Here is a 19914-nt window from a genome sequence, read left to right on the forward strand (position 1 = left end):
AAAAGCACCAACATACAAAACTCTCGTTGGGGAAAAGATATACATGCTTATATACAATACAAATGTTGTCAATGTACAAGAAAAGATTACCTGAGAAAAAGAAACAACAAAGAATAAAACAAAAAGGGGGAGCTGCTTAAAATACACAAATCAAAAGCAAAAAGGCTAGAGAAAGTAAAATTAACATTTAGAGCGCTACACAAGGAGAGACTAATCAAAACAGTAGTCAAAACATTTTCCTTGCAATCTTAGTAATCTTTTTCATTGAGGAAAAAAACAATTTAAAGTAATTTATAAACCAAACAAAGGAAGGCTTAGATGATCTCTTACTGAAATGAATATGATATTTACCCATTAGAATAATATTGACTAAGTCTGATACTGATGAATCTACACTCACCTAAAGGATTATTAGGAACACCTGTTAAATTTCATGTTAATGAAATTATCTAATCAACCAATCACATGGCAGCTGCTTCAATGCATTTAAGGGTGTGGTCCAGGTCTAGACAATCTCCTGAACTCCAAACTGAATGTCAGAATGGGAAAGAAAGGTGAGCTAAGCAACTTTGAGCGTGGCATGGTTGTTGGTGCCAGACGGGCTGGTCTGAGTATTTCACAATCTGCTCAGTTACTGGGATTTTCACGCACAACCATTTCTATGGTTTACAAAGAATGGTCTGAAAAAGGAAAAACATCCAGTATGCTGCAGTCCTAGGGGGCAAAAATGTTGATGCTAGAGGTCAGAGGAGAATGGGCAGAGTGATTCAAGCTGATAGAAGATCAACTTTGACTCAAATAACCCCTAGTTACAACCGAGGTATGCAGTAAAGCATTTGTGAAGCCACAACATGCACAACCTTGAGGCGGATGGGCTACACCAATAGAAGACCCCACCGGGTACCACTCATCTCCACTAAAAATAGGAAAATGAGGCTACAATTTGCACAAGCTCATCAAAATTGGACAGTTGAAGACTGGAAAAATGTTGCCAGGTCTGATGAGTCTCGATTTCTATTGAGACATTCAGATGGTAGAGTCAGAATTTGGCGTAAACAGAATGAGAACATGGATCCGTCATGCCTTGTTATCACTGGGCAGGCTGGTGGTGGTGTAATGGTGTGGGGGATCCCTTTGGCCTTCAGAACTGCCTTAATTCTTTGTGTCATTGATTCAACAAGGTGCTGGAAGCATTCTTTAGGAAAATGTTGGCCAATATTGACGGGATAGGGTCAAACACGGTATTAGTATGGTGTTCCTAATAATTCTTTAGGTGAGTGTATATTATCCATATAAAAGAGGATGTGTGGCAAAGTGAGAGTAGGGATATTATCTATCTTAAGTGATAGCCAATTATGTATCTCAGACCAGAATCTGTTGGACACGGGGCAAAAAAAGAACATGTGATGCAGAGTCTCATCAGCCACCTCACAAAAAACACAAGGGTCTACATCAAATTTGAATCTTCTTCTAAGAAAGTCAGCGACCGGATATATCTTGTAGATTATTTTAAAGTGAGTCTCTTTGAGTTTTGGGGAAATGGGCCATTTAATGAATTTAAATTGTGCTTTTTCTATGGACAATGCATCCATGTTCGGAACCTGTACACACAATCCTCTGTTATAACCAAAACATAATTTAGATTTCAAAGCATCACTAATATATTTATTATTACATTTATTGTCAAATAAAGTAAAATCATTAATGACTAAATTTGGTAAAGATGGTAAGGGTCTTGTTCTTGCATATAGCAATTTGTTTTGAATTAACTGTAATAATGGTATAGGTATTGCATTACAGATCTTATTGTATTCTCTATATGTACAGTTTAAATTATATTTGTCTAAGAAAGCTTTATATTCCAAAAAGTTAACATTATCATCTATAATATCATTCACAAATACAATGCCCTTTTCATACCAATCATACCTGAACAATGATTTCCTATTAATTATAATGACCCTATTGTTCCATGTGGAGAAAAGTTATGGGTAAATATCATTTTCCAATATTGGAGAACTTGTTTGTGGAAGTTTGACAACTTAACAGGAATTTTGGTCAGCTCAAAATCACATTGCAGAAGAAAATCATACTCATAAATACTTTCTTAAATACATGTCTAGGTATGTGAAACCACATAGAATCTGGTTGTGATAGATATGTTTTCAACCAGTTAATCTTAAAGGTCCCAAACATTGATTCAAAGTCCAATGCTTTAATACCGCCCATACCATACTCTTTAACCAGCTGTGATTCCTTAATATATATATATGGGTTCTGTTTTTCCACAGGAATTAGAAATAATTGAATTGGCTTTCTTAACATTACCGGAAGAAACATACAAGGACACGTTCTGATTTAGACAGTGTGACTCTACCAAAGATAATGAGATCTCTGGTAAGCCAACGACTCAAAGATTTATTCATATCTATTAAACGGTTAGAAAAATTAACATCTTCCCTTCTAATAGCATTTTTAGATAAAACTATTCCTAGATATTTCACTTCAGCTTTAACCTCAATTGATGAGATGATGGAATCCGTTGATGAGTGAATGGGAAGTAGCTCACATTTTTTAATATTGACGGTTAATCCTGAAGCTTTAGAGAAAACCGATACTGAATCAAGGGCAACATCAACCATGAATTTATTCCTTAAAAGGATTGCTGTGTCGTCTGCAAATTGACTAATTTTAAATTCCTTGTCAAATATTGAGATCCCATGCAAGTCGGGGTTGTGATTTATGAGCATGATAAGTGGGAGAAATCGGGCATCCCTGCCTAATACCGCGGAGCACTTCAAACCTAGGAGTTATACCAGGATTAAGGGACACAGAACTATATGTGTCAGTATAAAACATCTTAATTATTTTACAAAAGTTGCTCCCAAAACCTAAAAAATCTAAGATTTCAAATAAAAAGGTATGTTCAACAGTATCAAATGCCTTATAAAAATCAAGAAATAAAAGAAAAGCATCAGTGTAAATGAAGTCTCGATAGTCAAGCATGTCTAGTAGCAGTCTGGTATGATTATGTATATTTCTATTGGTTTCCAATTATCCAATAAAAGATTATCTTTATTAGGTTTGGGAATTAGAGTGATGAGACCATGTTTCATAGTGGGAGAAAAATTACCTTTTGAGATACAATCTAAATAGGCATTATAGAGCATTTCCCTGATATCACTCCAAAAGAAAGACAGAAACTCCATGGTTAGCCCATCTATTCCAGGTGACTTCCCCTTAGACATCTGTTGAACTGCCAAGTCTAACTCCTCAATTCTTAGCTCATCTTCCATAAGTTGTTTAAAGTTACCTGAATCTTATCTAAGAAAAAACAACAATCTTCTTTAGAAAAATGGGATTTATACAAGTTACTATAAAAATCTTCTTCTTCTTCTTGATTTTCAACAACATCATTGATTTTTAACTTTTCTTCGTCTGTCTTTGTTTTTCCAGACTAAAAAAGTAAGAAGAGTTTTTCTCTCCTTCTTCAATCCAACAAGCCCTTGAATGAATAAATGCTCCCTTGGCCTTTTCCAGATATATATTATCAAGATGGGACTGTAAATTGTTTAATTCAGTCTGTTCTTGCTGTGTCAAATCATTTTTACAGCATAGCGTATTGATGCGACTAATGATGTCCCTTTGTCTTATCTTTTTAAGTGTGGATTGCTTACTTGTTCTGATAGCTATCTGTTTAACTTTGATTTTAAACCATTCCCATTTACTCAGAAAAGACATTTCCAATTCACCTACTTCTTTAAACAGTTGTTTAACTACATTACAAAACTCTTCCAAAAAGGTATTGTTAAATTTCCATATGGAATTTATGTTATTCTCTCTTCCACCCGGAGAAAGTGTCAAGGATATTACACAATGATCAGTCAGGGGGGATGCTGAAATATCACATCTATTAACCTCATTAATGAGATTGTCTGATATTAACCATCCATCCATCCATCCATCCATCTTCGTCCGCTTATCCGGTGTCGGGTCGCGGGGGGAGCAGCTCCAGCAGGGGACCCCAAACTTCCCTTTCCCGAGCAACATTAACCAGCTCCGACTGGGGGATCCCGAGGCGTTCCCAGGCCAGGTTGGAGATATAATCCCTCCACCTAGTCCTGGGTCTTCCCCGAGGCCTCCTCCCAGCTGGACGTGCCTGGAACACCTCCCTAGGGAGGCGCCCAGGGGGCATCCTTACCAGATGCCCGAACCACCTCAACTGGCTCCTTTCGACGCAGCGAGCAGCGGCTCTACTCCGAGCTCCTCACGGATGACTGAGCTTCTCACCCTATCTCTAAGGGAGACACCAGCCACCCTCCTGAGGAAACCCATTTCAGCCGCTTGTACCCTGGATCTCGTTCTTTCGGTCATGACCCAGCCTTCATGACCATAGGTGAGGGTAGGAACGAAAACTGACCGGTAGATCGAGAGCTTTGCCTTCTGGCTAAGCTCTCTTTTAAACAACGGTGCGATAGATTGAATGCAATACCGCACCCGCTGCGCCCGATTCTCCGACCAATCTCCCGCTCCATTGTCCCCTCACTCGCGAACACAACCCCAAGGTACTTGAACTCCTTCACTTGGGGTAAGGACTCATTCCCTACCTGGAGAAGGCATTCCATCGGTTTCCTGCTGAGAACCATGGCCTCAGATTTAGAGGTGCTGATCCTCATCCCAACCGCTTCACACTCGGTTGCGAACCGATCCAGTGAGTGCTGAAGGTCGCAGGCCGATGATGCCATCAGGACCACATCATCTGCAAAGAGCAGCGATGAGATCCCCAGCCCACCAAACTGCAACCCCTCCCCACCCCGACTACGCCTCGATATCCTGTCCATAAATACTACAAACAGGATTGGTGACAAAGCGCAGCCCTGGCGGAGGCCAACCCTCACCTGAAACGAGTCCGACTTACTACCGAGAACCCGGACACAGCTCTCGCTTTGGTTGTACAGAGATTGGATGGCCCTGAGAAGAGACCCCCTCACCCCATACTCCCGCAGCACCTCCCACAGTATCTCCCGGGGGACCCGGTCATACGCCTTCTCCAAATCCACAAAACACATGTAGACCGGTTGGGCATACTCCCAGGCTCCCTCCAGGATCCTTGCGAGAGTGAAGAGCTGGTCCGTTGTTCCACGACCAGGTATTGATATTAACCAATAATCCAATATTCAGCACTGGCCATTATTAGATGAGTTGAAACCAGGTAAATTGTTTTCTGATTGGGGATTTAAATATAAAAATAAATTTTGCCTACTTTGTTATAATATTCTTAATTTTGTCATAACAAGAGATATGAGGGGTGAGCAGTTGCAATACCATATATGAACAGGTAAACAAGGTAAACATTCAGTATCTGCCATATACTCGCGTGCAAAAATATTTGGAATCATCAACATAACATGCTCCAATCTTAACATCAGGTTATTTAACCTCAAATGTTCAGTGATGCATTAACAAATAAAGTGTGGTTAGTATTAATACTTACATATCGGAGCATTTATGTCAAACAAACAAAAAGATTAAAGTTTCACTGAAAAATGTGATTGTAGGCTGAATTTCTGACAGCCATTCAAATGATAACAAAACAAGTGTTCAGTTTGGGTCCACTCTCCGGTTATCGATCAGAATGCCTGTTTACCTGACTTTCTGGCTTCTTGGACCAGTGGCCACAGCTTCGCACGCGCCTCCCGGTCTTCTTTGGAGAAGTTTTCTTTAAAACGTATGTGCATATCTTTACACACTCTTGCATCCTTTGACTTCTTCCAAACATCATCCCACACTGTTCTCATAACCCTAACCCTAACCCATAGGAGGTTCGAATTCTGAAGCGAAGCTTACCCCCTTGAGTTTTTAGAGCCAGGCGCCTCAGTTGCTGTCCACCCACTGCAAGACCGGGACTTCCGGTAATGGCGGAGCAGCGCTCAGTAGCAACCACAGAGCGGCTTGCTTAATAACAGTCTTCTTGCCTCCCAACTTTGCTTTTAACGACGGTGGAACTACATTATTATTGTCAGTAACGTTTTTACACCGAACAAAAACAGAATAGGAAACAGAAACGTAAAAGCAGAGCTCAAGCGCTGAAGCTGACGGACCACAACTATGTTACTAGCCAAAAAGAGAACAACGGTGGGAAAATGGACGACGACTTCTCAACAGATTCGGAGGTTGTAATCCCGGTTGATAGCCCCTCTTCCAGCCCTGCCTTAAAACTAGAAAGGAACGAAAGGAGCGACTTGTCTCTAGAGGATCTTCAGGCTAACATTCTGGCTGCAGTTAACCAGAGAGCTAATAACCTGGAACTGATGGCAAGAGACAACAAGTCAGGCATCGAAGAGCTGAAAACCTCCCTTAATTTTGCCTTCATCGAAATTGAAGCTCTGAAAAATGAAAACAAAAAGTTGTCTGAGCTCTGCAACAGTCATGAAAAAACTATAAAAAACATGGAAATTTGGCTCACAGAGACTAAAAGATACAGGCAGAGATGGGCTCTATGGCTGTATGGGCTACCAGAGGAAAGGGAGGAAAATGTGAAAAGAAATGTGATAGACATTTGTCAGCAAATAGCCCAAACCAAAATATGAGTCAAGCTATCGATGTTGTGCAACGAATTGGAAGGAGGGACGCCGGCAACACACACCCTCGCTCCGTGATTATCCTCTTTGCCTTCCACACAGCGAGAGGTAATGTCTGGAAAAATGCACAAAACCACACTTTTCTGAGGGAGAAGAGGCTTCACTTCGGAGAGGATATCACACAGGCTGACAAGAAGACTCGAGAAAGGCCGTGGCCCCGCATTGAAGAAGCGAGGAAACAAGGAAAGCAAGCTTTTTTCAGAGGAACCCGTGCCTTCATTGAGGATGTGGAGATCCTTTAAGATGTTTCCTGCGGAGCCACACTAGGGGCCTCATTTATTAAACCTGTTACGCAAGAAAAAGTTGCGTGAAGCAGGGTGAAATTTGCCGTCGCAACATTCCTCGCAAAAGTCGGGATTTATAAAGAATTTCCATGCGTAAAAATGTTCCCAGTTTTCCGCAACCTTTTGACCACACATGTGATCGTGCGTAATGCTCCCAAGAGGTTTTGTAGACTGCATTTTAGTGACCTCCGATGGTAACACCAAATATCACATGGATAAAGTTCTCTCTCTGGAATTGACTTATTTTAATGAAAATGATCATATGATCATATGTGATCTCACAGGGTTAATATCATTGGTAACTGAGCTAAAGTAAAGTAAAGTATTTTTACATAACTTGTTATGGCTGTATTGATTTAAAAGCCTAATAATGTGGTGGGTCCACCAGACCCGGGAACACACACCACACAAGGGTTTAAGTCAGTGTGCAATCCATAAACAAAACACCTGTGCCACTTAATTACCCTGATATAAAGTGGCACAGGTGTATGGCCTGAGGATTGCAACAAATCATCAGCATGGCAGATTTGGCATTGCTCGAAGATTTAGCAAGAGGTATGCGTCGTGAGCGCGTTTTTCTGGCCCATGATGATGAATGGCTTTTAAGCTGTTTCAGGTTAACTAGAGCTATGCTCTTGGAAATCTGTGCTGAATTGGGACCGGCTTTATAAAGACCTACCCGTCGGAACAGACCCATACCTGTACATTTGCAGGTGTTGACCACAATTGTTTTTTTGGCTACTGGGACGTTAACAGCGCGAACTGGCGGATCGATCCGGCATATCACAGCCATCATGCAGCGCGTTTATGCCAGCTGTATTGGAAGGTTTGATTCAAATGACCCCTCGCTATATAGGATTTCCCTATGCTGTTGTTGAGCAGGCCCAGATTAAAACGCAATTTGCAGTAATGTCCGGTTTCCCTAATGTAATCGGAGCAATTGACTGCACACATGTTGCGATAAAAGCACCGTCTGAGAACGAGTATGCTTTTATTAATCGAAATAAATATCATTCAATTAACGTGCAAATCATATGTGATGTGGACATGATATTGTTAAATGTTGTGGCTCGCTGGCCTGGCTCAACACATGACTCATTCGTATTGAGACAAAGCAGTGTAGGGAGACGGCTGCAGGATTGCGCAGTGCAGGACGGTTGGCTTTTGGGTAAGTCTATATATGTATGTTTTTTTATTATCTTAACCTTTGTCTGAGGTGGCTTTCTAACAATAATTTAAAACACAAATTTCACGCAGGAAATAAGGGGTATCCACTAAGGACCTGGCTGCTCACTCCGTTTCCCAACCCACAAACTGCGGCCCAAAACCGCTTCAACACTCTACACAGGCACACTCGGTCGGTGGTGGAGCGCACCATTGGGCATTTAAAATCACGCAGGAGGTGCCTGGATAGGTCTGGGGGAGTCCTATTATGTGCACCTGAAAAGGTGTGTTTCGTGATTAGGGCCTGTGCTGTATTGCATAACATGGCACAACTTAATGGAGTCCCTCCACCTGCGTTACTTCCAATTAAAGAAGGCCCAGAAGCTCAATGCATGAACGACAAAGTGCAGTTATGTTGCGTGAACAAGTGATGCATCATTTATGTAATATAAGACAATTACTTTTTCAATTCTTTTATTGCACTACAAATGTCAGTCAATACATATTACGCACTTCAGTGGTCAGATTATTGATTGCTGAAATGATTTCTCTCTGTGTTTGTAGCAAAGCATCAGTGAGGACACGGCCGCGTGCCTCACTTGGGCGTTGACTGGAGTTTGGCGGAGCAGAGCGGTCGGCGCTGATGGGCTGTGTTTGTATGGAGAGGTCGTCCTGGTGTGACCCGTGGAGCCGCTACTGGCAGATGTGGAGAGGTTGTTGGAGGAGGCTGGCACAAGGGAGTTGGAGCAGATGGTGCTTAACGCAGCAGGGGTCCGTTCCAGGAAGGAGGTTTAACAAACTCTGAGTCTAACCCTGATGTCTGAGTTGATTCCCTGAGATGGGAAACTCTGAGTTTTCGGTTCCAGAACAGCTGATTTGAGTTGGTTAAATCAACTCGGAGTATGTTCACTCAGGATTACGCGCGTGCACAAAAGGCAGTATGAATGGAGCCATGATTCTACGATTCACCATGGTAACAACCACAAACAAACGGGTCGGCGGAAATACTCATGCGCACAAACAGCGAGTTTGAACCTTGAACATGTATTTTGTTAAAAAAAGCAAGACAGCGGCTGCTGCTGCAAAAGAGAGAGAACTGGTGTGGGAGAAAATTGCTGCTCGAGTCAATGCGTACGCATTCCATCAATAGGATCGTCGACAAAAGGACATGACATGTTTGAGAAAAAAAAACGTTTTATAATCTGCCTAATATAAACCAATACGTTTTTTTATTCATGCAGATAAAACTGCATTAAAATGCGCCAGATACAGACTGAATGAATGAATGAGGAAATGAGTTTCTCCTCCCTCTCAGAGGTGACCAGGTTAGGTTCACAGACTCAGTTACCATAGTAACTGACTCCGAGGTTAAGTTACCTCTCTTTCTGGAACGGAAAACCCAAAGTTTCCCTCATCTCAGGGTTAACAAACTCAGAGTATTCACTAAACCTGCTTTCTGGAACGGTGCCTGCAAACCCGAACCACTTCCTGTGGCAGATGCACTATGTTTGTAGGCCGAAATGCGCTTCTTTGCTTCCAGGTTCAAAAACCCTATGAGTGATCGAGGTAGAGATGGAGTGACCCTGCCCGGAGGAAGCCCGGGGCCCCCGTCTGGAGCCAGGCCCAGACGGCGGGCTCGTTGGCGAGCGCCTGGTGGCCGGGTTTGCCACGGAGCCCGGCCGGGCACAGCCCGAACAAGCTACGTGGCTCCCATCTCTCCAGCCCATGGGCCCACCACCTGTGGGGGAACCGCTGGGGTCGGGTGCGCTGCCAAATGGGTGACAGTGAAGGTCAGGGGCCTCGACGGACCAGACCCGGGCGGCAGACGCTGGCTCTGGGGACGTGGAACGTCACCTCTCTGTGGGGGAAGGAGCCGGAACTGGTGCGGGAGGTGGAGCGCTACCGGTTAGATCTGGCGGGGCTTACCTCTACGCACAGTCTCGGTTCTGGAACCGTACTCCTGGATAGGGGTTGGACTCTTTTCTTCTCCGGAGTTGCCCAGGGTGTGAGGCGCCGGCCGGGTGTGGGGATAATCACAAGCCCCCGGCTGAGCGCCGCTACGTTGGAGTTTACCCTGGTGGACGAGAGGGTCGCCTCCCTACGCCTGCGGGTTGTGGGGGGGGAAACTCTGACTGTTGTTTGTGCATATGCACCAAACAGGAGTTCGGAGTATTCGGCCTTCTTGGAGACCTTGAGTGGAGTCCTGCATGGGGCGCCAGTGGGGGACTCCATTGTTCTGCTGGGGGACTTCAACGCACACGTGGGCAATGATGGAGACACCTGGAGAGGCGTGATTGGGAGGAACGGCCTCCCTGATCTAAACCAGAGTGGTTGTTTGTTGTTGGACTTCTGTGCTAGTCATGGATTGTCTATAACGAACACCATGTTCGAACATAGGGATGCTCATAAGTGTACCTGGTACCAGAGCACCCTAGGCCGAAGGTCAATGATCGATTTCATAATCGTTTCATCTGATCTGAGGCCGTATGTTTTGGACACTCGGGTGAAGAGAGGGGCGGAGCCGTCAACCGATCACCATTTGGTGGTGAGTTGGGTCAGGGGGTGGGGGAAGACTCTGGACAGACCTGGCAAGCCCAAACGTGTAGTGCGGGTAAATTGGGAACGTCTGGAGGAGGCCCCTGTCCGACAGACTTTCAACTCACACCTCCGGGCGGAGCTCTTTTCGTGCATCCCTGTGGAGGCTGGGGGCATTGAACACGAGTGGACAATGTTCAAAGTTTCCATTGCTGAAGCTGCGGCAAGGAGCTGTGGTCTTAGGGTCTTAGGTGCCTCAAGGGGCGGTAACCCACGAACACCGTGGTGGACACCGGTGGTCAGGGAAGCCGTCCGACTGAAGAAGGAGTCTTTCCGGGATATGTTATCCCGGAGGACTCCGAGGCAGTTGCAGGGTACCGGCGGGCCCGGCGGGCTGCAGCCTCTGCCGTGAAAGAGGCAAAGCAGCGGGTGGGAGAAGTTTGGAGAAGACATGGAGAAGGACTTTCGGTCGGCACCAAAGTGCTTCTGGAAAACTGTTCGCCACCTCAGGAGGGGGAAGCGGGGAACCATCCAAGCTGTGTACAGTAATAATGGGACACTGGTGACCTCAACTGAGGAGGTAATAGGGCGGTGGAAGGAGCACTTTGAGGAACTCCTGAATCCGACTAATACGCCCTCTATGTTAGAGGCAGAGCTGGAGGATAACGGGGGATTGTCGTTGATTTCCCAGGCGGAAGTCACTGATGTAGTCAAACAACTCCACGGTGGCAAAGCCCCGGGGATTGATGAGATCCGTCCAGAAATGCTCAAGGCTCTGGGTGTGGAGGGGCTGTCCTGGTTGACACGCCTCTTCAACATTGCGTGGAAGTCTGGGACGGTGCCAAAGGAGTGGCAGACTGGGGTGGTGGTTCCCCTTTTTAAAAAGGGGGACCAGAGGGTGTGTGCCAATTACAGGGGTAACACAGCCTCCCTGGTAAAGTCTACTCCAAGGTGCTGGAAAGGAGGGTTCAGCCGATAGTCGAACCTCGGGTTGAGGAGGAACAATGCGGATTCCGTCCTGGTCGTGGAACAACGGACCAGCTCTTCACTCTCGCAAGGATCCTGGAGGGAGCCTGGGAGTATGCCCAACCGGTCTACATGTGTTTTGTGGATTTGGAGAAGGGCGATGACCGGGTCCCCCGGGAGATACTGTGGGAGGTGCTGCGGGAGTATGGGGTGAGGGGGTCTCTACTCAGGGCCATCCAATCTCTGTACGACCAAAGTGAGAGCTGTGTCCGGGTTCTCGGCAGTAAGTTGGACTCGTTTCAGGTGAGGGTTGGCCTCCGCCAGGGCTGCGCTTTGTCACCAATCCTGTTTGTAATATTTATGGACAGGATATCGAGGCGTAGTCAGGGTGGGGAGGGGTTGCAGTTTGGTGGGCTGGGGATCTCATCGCTGCTCTTTGCAGATGATGTGGTCCTGATGGCATCATCGGCCTGTGACCTTCAGCACTCACTAGATCGGTTCGCAACCGAGTGTGAAGCGGTTGGGATGAGGATCAGCACCTCTAAATCGGAGGCCATGGTTCTCAGCAGGAAACCGATGGAATGCCTTCTCCAGGTAGGGAATGAGTCCTTACCCCAAGTGAAGGAGTTCAAGTACCTTGGGGTTTTGTTCGCGAGTGAGGGGACAATGGAGCGGGAGATTGGTCGGAGAATCGGGCGCAGCGGTGCGGTATTACATTCAATCTATCGCACTGCTGTGACGAAAAGAGAGCTGAGCCAGAAGGCAAAGCTCTTGATCTACCGGTCAGTTTTCGCCTCCTACCCTCACCTATGGTCATGAAGGCTGGGTCATGACCGAAAAAACGAGATCCAGGGTACAAGCGGCCGAAATGGGTTTCCTCAGGAGGGTGGCTGGCGTCTCCCTTAGAGATAGGGTGAGAAGCTCAGTCATCCGTGAGGAGTTCGAGAGCCCGCTGCTCCTTTGCGGCCAAAAGGAGCCAGTTGAGGTGGTTCGGGCATCTGGTAAGGATGCCCCCTGGGCGCCTCCCTAGGGAGGTGTTCCAGGCACGTCCAGCTGGGAGGAGGCCTCGGGGAAGACCCAAGACTAGGTGGAGGGATTATATCTCCAACCTGGCCTCCCCCAGTTGGAGCTGGTTAATGTTGCTCGGGAAAGGGAACTTTGGGGTCCTCTGCTGGAGCTGCTCCCCCCGCGACCCGACACCGGATAAGCGGACGAAGATGGATGGATGGATGGATGGATGGATGCTTCCAGTTTTAAGTCATACCATTTCTTTTTTACTTCATCAATGGTTCTTGGAACTGAACTAACTTTAATGACAGCATCGGTTGTACGCTGCCACTCTATTTTTTTGGTTTGGTTCGTAATACATTCTTTAAGGCCCCCAAACAGTATTTTCTTTCGATGTTCTACCTCAGTTCGGAGCACCTCGATCTCACAATCACTGACTCGTGTTTTTTTTCCCATTTTTCCGTTTCGTGACTGGTGATCGAGGGCTCCTTTCAAGGCTGGAATATTCATTGATTGATTAACATGGACCTTATTAGGACAAATATGGGACGACCCTGGGAGGAGCGCGAGGCTCGTGCAGGACTGAATAAGGTAACGCACGTCCGTATTTATAACGAGAAGAGTGCGTACAGGTGTGTGCCACAAGGTGTTATAAATCAGAATATTGTTTTTGTGTATGAAAATTGACTTTTTTGCGCACAAAATCTTTTAAGGATAGAATCTCCACAGTTTTATAAATGAGGCCCTAAGACTTTGTTGTCATGCCTTCTCTGTCTGTTGCTGCTTTAGAGGGTAAGAAAATCTGTTCAGGTAATGGTTCTAATACCTATGTTGGCTATATCTGCTTATATGGCTGAATTCCATCCTCTCTTAGGGTTTTATAATATAATCATAATAATTAATAATTCTATATTATACATTATATTAACCCAATCAGTCATTCGTGAATAACACAAGCACTTTGTAATTACTTTAAAATGTTCCAAACTCACTTTAAAGAGGCAGAAGCTGTTATTGCTTAGGTTGTTTTTCTCTCGTAAAGAGAATTGTTCTTTAGCGGTTGATGTTACTTAATTACTTTCTATAAATGCCAGAGGACTACGAAACATTGTTAAAAGAAAAGCCATCTTTATTTTTTGTAAGGACTACAATGCTGATGTTATTTTCATCCAAGAAACTCACTCACGTAAAGAGGACGAAAAGTTATGGAAGAGTCAATGGGGAGAGGACATTTGGTTGACTCACGGATCCAACCACTCAGCAGGGGTATCTATCCTCACTCATAAATTTCAAGGAAAGGTTCTTCATACCGTAAGGGATACCAATGGTCACTGGATGGTTATTATAACATGTTTGGAAGATGCTTTTTTTTATTTTACTCCTTATCTCAGAACAGTGGGAGGCTGCTAGAAAAGGGAATCATTTTGGGACATGTGCTGAAAAAGTTATTGTATTCATTAGCATGATTGCCGTACTGTTTAGTTCAAAAACATCCAAAACACCAAAGGAAGATAAGCCGACCAAACGCAAGCTTTTATTTTGAAAAGTCGAAGCTCGGGCACGGCACCAGCCTTCCGGCTGAGACGGGAGCATGTATATTATATATTATATTTATTATGTTATTAATAAGGGCCTGAGACAGGAGTTCTCTTTTTACTATGCAGCCATACCCGACTCTAATAAAAAGGCAGAAAAGGGGTCATAAATCCAGCTGATTAGCGGTTCCCTCTAGAGGTCTGGAGAACTTCCGTTGTGGAATCTGGATGCAGCGTTTTTTTGTTGCATTTGTTTCGGGGTTTGTGTGCTTTTCTTTTTGCACCGTTTTTTATTCGCATCGCGTTTGTTTATTTGGTTGTGTTGTGGGTATTTGCAGCGCGTTTGCTGAATGCTGCACATGTGTTGTCAAATTAATTAAGTTGTTTTCTTAATTTGCTTGTGTTTTGTCTATTTGCATGTGTTTTCTGAAGTTGCAGGGCCCCTGTCGGCCACCGTACAAGACCCAGGCGGACCCAGGGCATGCTGGGAAACGCCGGCCTCTCAGCTGCGTTGATGCCACTTCGGAATAACAGGGACCGCCGCCGTGGTTACGTTGTTATGGTTTTTCCGACTGGTAGCGTTCACATGGTCGGGATGCGTGTTCTTCTTCTTCTGTTATATTGGCGTTTGGCATAACAACTTTTTGCATGACTGCCACCAACGGTTGGGCGGAGCCTAGAGCATCAGGTGTGTGAAAACATGGAGGCCACAATAACAAAAGATGTTCTGCTGTTTTCTTATGCGAGCATCCAAACAGCACATGGACAGGTATTTGTTTGTGTTATCTGCAGGACAACGAACGGGAAAAGACAGGCCTATTTATGAATAATTTTAAACATGTTATGTCTGTGTATGTTTTTTGGCAGAGGCATTTGTCCACAATAAACAGTTTAAATATGTTCAGTGAACCAAAGTCGCCTCCATCAAACGTCAGTTCTCAACAACGCGTCACCAACTGGGGAACTCGGTATCAAAATCCAGCCCAAGTTTCCCACCTCTGATTCCCACAGGACGTTACGTGAATGGTGACGTTTTCACTCGGAAAAACTTGGTTTTTCCGATGTCCATGAACGCACGGTCAGAACTGCGGCCGCATTGGTCTCGTGAGATTATCGTTGCCCAGGTGTGCATGACGTCAGAGCAAGTCGGGATCAAGTCGGACACAAATCTAACCGGCATGCATTGGGCGCCGATCGCCAGTGATTGATTCTGCGCAGATCTGAGGCCTGTACTACGAAGCAGGATTTGGCGTTAACGAGCTAACTTAAGGCTCAACCCAGGATTTTCTGTACTACGAAGGTGGATCAGTTGTTATCGGGGAGTGATATTGGAGTTGTGATTTAAACATCTACAGCGTCGGCTATTTATTTTTTTTTTTTCAGCTTTCCTTCCTGTTTTAGGAAGCAGCAATTGTATTGCGTTTTCCCTGGAAAACCGAGTCTGTGTCCTTCATATTTATGTAGAATTATAATTTGCTCTTCTTATATATAACATGCGGCTCTGGTAGATGTTTGAGAGTGGTTTTTGTTGCGCAAATACCGCCTCTTTTATGTGAACGCGCGCGTCTCTAGATTGGACAAACCTGGGTTGATTGAACTAGTTGATAATCACCTTCGTGACACCGGTTATCCGGGACCGCAGTTGTTAGGGTTAGTGAAGCCGGATTACTGAAAGAAATCCAGGCCATGTTGATCTTGATTCGTAGTACAGGCCTCAGGTTCATCTCGAACGAGCCTAATGTTTTTCCGATGTCCATGAACGCACGGCGAGTTTCCCAGTTGGTGATGCGTTGTTGACAGCTGACGTTTGATGTAGGCGACTTTGGTTCACTGAACATATTTAAACTGTTTATTGTGGACAAATGCCTCTGCCAAGAAACATACACAGAAATAACATGTTTAAAATTATTCATAAATAGGCCTGTCTTTTCCCGTTCGTTGTCCTGCAGATAACACAAACAAATACCTGTCCATGTGCTGTTTGGATGCTCGCATAAGAAAACAGCAGAAAATCTTTTGTTATTGTGGCCTCCATGTTTTCACACACCTGATGCTCTAGGCTCCGCCCAACCGTTGGTGGCAGTAATGCATAAAGTTGTTATGCCAAACACCAATATAACAGAAGAAGAAGAGCACGCATCCCGACCAAGGGGGTAAGCTTCGCTTCAAAACTCGAGCCATCTATGGCGCCATTTTGTTGCTAACTGGCAATCACCTCCTGTTAGCATTCCGCTGACCGCCATTTTTTTTTTACGTCACTTGACTGCAAATAACTTTACATCAGAAATGTTTGAAGACTCTATTTGTCCGTTGTTTAGTTCCAAAGAAACACGACAATGTATAAAAGGCTTCATTACCTTGTACCTCATGTTATGGCACTGTAGCAGACGTTTTTGTAAATATAAGCTAACGATTGTGTCATTACCAAGTGACTTACTGTCGCATAGTAGAGGAATTACCGTATGGTACAGGAGAAGCTCGCAGGCAGTTTCGACTTACATGAGCTGTTTAGGTTTAATTACTAATGTTAACTAGCATGTTAGTTAGCAATAATTAGCCTGTGCCCATGTTATCTCCTTACATCCACCTACACTCTCCGTCTCTGTAAGATTGGGAATGATTGAGATTTCTCTTGGCACAGCTACCAGAAGACTTCCAACTTTCAGACACGTTGCTCACGTCACATTCTCTCAGTTGGCCATCACCGGAAAAGTGCTTCTAATAGCCTTCACTGGTCTCCGTCCAGAGCAACGGGGTCTATTGGTCCATTATATACTGTCTATGACCCCGACCATGTGAACGCTACCAGTCGAAAAAACAACGTAACCACGGGGGCGGTGCCTGTTATTCCGAGGTGGCATGAACGCAGGGTAAATCTGTTCAGATTACAGATCATCTACAGTGTGTTGGTAATTAAAATCAGCAACAGATCACATGTAAAGCATTCTGACAGCTACTCTGTCATAATAAAAACAACTGGAGACTGTGTAGGATCTGATTTATTGGTCTGATAACATTTTATTAAATCGGAATCGGACCACAGTGCTTATGTCACTTCCTGTTCAGCTTGAATGCTGCTGGAATCAGCTGGAAAACTGTCCGATTTGTCACCGCCCCCGGCTGCTCCCGCCTGCTCTCGTCCACTTTACAGGCGAGGCGCAGTTCATCTCGAACGAGCCTATAGCTTTTCACCAACTGCAATGCTGCGTTCATGCCACCTCGGAATAACAGGCACCGCCCCCCTGGTTACGTTGTTTTTCCGACTTGCAGTGTTTACATCATAGACAGTATATAATGGACCAATAGACCCCGTTGCTCTGGACGGAGACCAGTGAAGGCTATTAGAAGCACTTTTCCGGCCAGCTTTACTGCGCAGCCTCCAACTGAGAGAATGTGACGTGAGTAACGTGTCTGAAAGTTGTAAGTCTTCTGGTAGCTGTGCCAAGAGAAATCTCAATCATTCCCAATCTTACAGATACGGAGACTGTACGTGTATGAAAGGAGATAACATGGGCACAGGCTAATTATTGATCACTAACATGCTAGTTAACATTAGTAATTAAACCTAAACATTTCATGTAAGTCGAAACTGCCTGCGAGCTTCTCCTGTACTATACGGTAATTCCTCTACTATGCGACAGTAAGTCACTTGGTTATGACACAATCGTTAGCTTATTTTTACAAAAACGTCTGCTACGGAGCCATAACGTGAGGTACAAGGTAATGAAGCCTTTTATACATTGTCGTGTTTCTTTGGAACTAAACAACGGACAAATAGAGTCTTCAAACATTTCTGATGTAAAGTTATTCACAGTCAAGTGACGTAAAAAAAAAATGGCGGTCAGCGGAATGCTAACAGGAGGTGATGGCCAGTTAGCAACAAAATGGCGCCATGATGGCTCGAGTTCTGAAGCGAAACTTACCCCCTTGGTTCACATGGTCGGGATGAGTGTTCTTCTTCTTCTGTTATATTAGCGTTTGGCATAACAACTTTTTGCATGACTGCCACCAACGGTTGGCCGTAGTCAAGAGCATCAGGGGCCTGTTTCACAAAACCAAGATAAGGGATTAAACCGGGATTTCCTGGTTATCCTGGTTGAATTTAGCCTTGACTCGGTTTCACGAAAGCAGAGGCACATAAATCACCATGGAGATTTATTCTGTGCAGCTAGCCTGGTCCTGACCAGGCTAACAGCCAGGATTTATTTAATCCTGGAACCTTTTCTGTTCACTCAGCAGTGGTTTTACCCTTTTGTTGTCAGCCTGGATTAAAATACAACAGGTGCCTATTGCTGTTCATTTAAGTACTGTTATTATTTAAAGTTGTGACCATTATTTTTTTTTATAATTATAAATTTGTCATTGGTACTGTTATATTGCTGTATGAAGACTGCTGTTCATATTGTTGTAAGAAGTTTGATTAATATATTAGGGTAGTTGTTGAGATAATTAGAAAAGGCTGATAAAATTTCAAATGAGTTTTAAATGAAGTCTGTTACTAAGGGCAATACATACAATGCTGTACATTCCCAATGCACCTTACATTATTTTAGTTTATAATTTCTTTTTTTATTCTTTAACAATAAGGACCATGTTTGTTCTGCTTCCATTTGCATTGTATTTGGCATTCTTAGCACACAATTTGTGTTGTCCAGTAAACTGGGACTATAATTTGGGAGGATTGTACAATTTTAAGAACATATCCTAACTGTACAATCCTCCCAAATTATAGACCTAGTTCACTGGACCAGTAATTATCTAGTGATGTAGGCTACTGTACATTCATGTAACAACAGGGAGAGGACATGGTTTTTGACCTTATAAAAATAACTGATGAATATACTCTGTTCCATTCATGTTTATAGTGTGCATGGAATTTATCACTTTATTATCTTTATAGTTTCTAGATTTTACAGTGCAATTTCTTCAGTGTCTTTATTTTCTATGTCCATATATACCAGGGAGCAAGGCATATAATATGTAGAGAAGGAAACTCATCCTCTATAAAAAATAAAAAACGCGAGAAAAAGCGTGACAGATAATAGCGGACAGACTAAATGATAGTCTAAAAATATACATTTATGAACTACTGCTCTTAAATGAAACCATCCAATGTGTCACTTGTCATTTGCAAAAACGAACACCTGTACACTTTGCATTAAAAGCGAGTAGTGGAAGTTAATATGACTTAGGTAATTAATATTTTAGCCAATGAGAGAGAGGGATGAACAGAGTGAAAGAGATATTTACGCTTCATATTCTAGTGTCTAGTGCCTAGTCTATTTAGGCTGCTTACGCATTCAGTCGGTCCGTGATCGTCTGCTACACTTTCTCTCGCTGTTTCAGTACAGTGGCCGTGTTATTTTCTTTTTATTCAAATAATGTGTTTCACGTCATCATACTTCCACAAGAAGTTGCTGCTCACTCTGTATAAAGTAGCCTATGTACAATGCGTATTCTCCATTTTGGCATCAGTAAATCTGTGATTGACCTCGCGGTCTTTTGAGGAAATCCGTGGACGCGCATCTATCTGAATTAGTTCAGCCTGGCTCGACCTAGTCGCTCCTCCTCAGCTTGGCCTTCGTGAAACGCACCAAGCCAGGATGCACAGATTAGACTAGGTCAAGCCTCGCTTTATCAGTTATCCTGGATTTATATATTCTGCTTTTGTGAAACAGGCCCCTGATGCTCTAGGCTACGGCTAACCGTTGGTGGCAGTCATGCAAAAAGTTGTTATGCCCAGAGGTTAAATTGGGCCGGAGCGCACCGGAGCGCAGCTCC

Source organism: Perca flavescens, chromosome 5 (assembly GCF_004354835.1).
Source record: "Perca flavescens isolate YP-PL-M2 chromosome 5, PFLA_1.0, whole genome shotgun sequence".
Taxonomy (NCBI): Eukaryota; Metazoa; Chordata; class Actinopteri; order Perciformes; family Percidae; genus Perca; species Perca flavescens.